Genomic DNA, 2,612 nt, shown 5'->3' on the forward strand with positions numbered 1-2,612 from the left:
TGTGAAAACGTCCAAACAGGCGAATAACTATTCGAGAGCTTACAAAGAACTACGGGTCTGTGCAAAGCATTTTAGCCGATAATTTGCAAATGAGACGAGTAGTATAAAATTTGTTCCTAGACTTTTGAGGGATGAACAGAAGGAAAATCGTGTGCCAGTTTGCACGGAGTTGAAGGATCCAGACTTTGTGTCCAAAATTCTAACTGCAGATGAAACTTAAGTCTAAGGGTATGACCCTGAGATGAAAATTCAGAGTTCCCTATGAAAAACTAATGAATTTCCTCGGCCTAAAATAGCACGTCAGATAAAATAAAATCAGAGCAATGCTCACTGTTTTTTTTCTACATGTACGGAGAAAAAGACCAGGTTAATGGGTCAGTGGTTTCCTTCTTCATCACGACAACGCACTGTGCCACATCTCGTTTTTAATTCGCCAGTCTTTGGCCTGAAAAAGTGTTCCTGTCTATCCACATCCGCATTACTAGCCAGATTTAGCACCACAAAATTAAAACCGTTCATAAAGCAAAATGTTTTGTCACCATTTCTGACACTGAGACGGGCATGACAGAGCAGCAGAACGCCCTTCCAAAAAAAGCATTCCAGTAATGCTTCCAGTCACGGATTGATCGTTGGGATAAGTGTATTGCTAGCCAAGGACGGTACTTTGAAGGAGATTAAACCAAATTACACGTAGGCTTATTGCATTATTTGCTAATAAAATTGTTCACGATATTTTTTTACATCTCGTATGTGGGACACGTACCAGACATTACTAACTTGAGATATTGAACGTATAAAGATACGAACTGCACGAATAGTCACATGTTTGCTTGATTCCTGGAAGAGAGTCACGGAAATGCCGAAAAACATGAATTTATAGACTCTTGAATACAGAGCCACGTAAGCTACTTCACTTATCACCGCTGTAAAAAGTTTCAAAAATCATTATTAACCGAAGAAGCCACTGATAAAGTGTGTCCATAAAAGACTGTCCGAGTTATAAATTTTAACAGTATCAACGGTAAGCACTGTAGAATGTTGATTCAAAAATGGTTCAAATGGCTCTGAGCACTATGGGACTTAACAGCTATGGTCATCAGTCCCCTAGAACTTAGAACTACTTAAACCTAACTAACCTAAGGACAGCACACAACACCCAGTCATCACGAGGCAGAGAAAATCCCTGACCCCGTGTTGGTTCAAGTCACAACTAAAGAGTAGCTCGAAACAGTTATAGATATGTGCATGCGTGAGTACTGCTTTGTTGTGTTCCTGCTTGCAACGCTACAAACGCAAGTTGGCGGTTTATGAGCGTAAAGCATTCCGCCTTCTGCAGTTTGCTAAGAGTGAATCTGGAACTTCAGTTCAAAGTGTGTTCCGGCTAAAGTTTGTGATCCCCCATGTGGCAAAAACATCTACCAATGACGTAGTCATTTTGAAACGACCGAATTTGTATCTAAAGGGAAAAACACGGAGGGACCAAAAGTGTGTGAAGAAAATGTTGACCGCGCCAGAGCATCTTATCTTCCTAGTCGTAAGAAGTCTGTTTGGAAAGCAAATCTTAAACTTCAGAGACCAAAGAGGACCGAGTGGAAGGTTTTAAGATATGTTTACACACGCGTCCATATCGGTTACAGTTGTTACATCCTTCAAAGCCAGATGATTGTGGCGTATGCGATAGGGTAAGGTTGCTGAAGTCGTAACCCCTTAAAAGAGAACTCTTGTATTTGACAGGATAATTTAAATAACACAATTGGTTTTGCGTACATTGAATCTTTATTTATCAAGCTATCAAGGAGCGTCCACACAAACAAAAAAATCTTTTCTCAGAATCAGTTTTCAATCTTTTTCAGATCTGTACCTTCGGTACGATAAAACCGCCTGGTTTCCTGATTCGTACCCCCTATGGCCTAAGTTGTACTGAAGATGTCAGCGACAACATACTAAATCCATGGAATGATTTATCAAAACATCACAGTAACAAATTAGAAACTATAAACGTAACGTTACTTCCATTGTTTCAATTAATTAAATTACACATAGGGAATAAAATATAAATTCTTAACAAACTGTTTGAACTGGCATACCGAAACTCAGTTGGTTTGAACAGAGATATCATAGAAATATTTCTTAATTTTACTTTTTACGCCTGTAATTGAAGAAATGTTATGATGATCTCTCCATTGGCAAAAGATTCCGGAATAGTCCCCCATTCGGATCTCCGGGAGGGGACTGCCAAGGAGGAGGTTACCATGAGAAAAAGATTTAATAATCAACGAAAGGATAACGTTCTACGAGTCGGGGCGTGGAATGTCAGAAGCTTGAACGTGGTAGGGAAACTAGAAAATCTGAAAAGGGAAATGCAAAGGCTCAATCTAGATATAGTAGGGGTCAGTGAAGTGAAGTGGAAGGAAGACAAGGATTTCTGGTCAGATGAGTATCGGGTAATATCAACAGCCGCAGAAAATAGTATAACAGGTGTAGGATTCGTTATGAATAGGAAGGTAGGGCAGAGGGTGTGTTACTGTGAACAGTTCAGTGACCGGGTTGTTCTAATCAGAATCGACAGCAGACCAACACCGACAACTATAGTTCAGGTATACATGCCGACG

The sequence above is a fragment of the Schistocerca serialis genome, chromosome 1, assembly GCF_023864345.2.
Source record: "Schistocerca serialis cubense isolate TAMUIC-IGC-003099 chromosome 1, iqSchSeri2.2, whole genome shotgun sequence".
NCBI classification, from domain to species: domain Eukaryota; kingdom Metazoa; phylum Arthropoda; class Insecta; order Orthoptera; family Acrididae; genus Schistocerca; species Schistocerca serialis.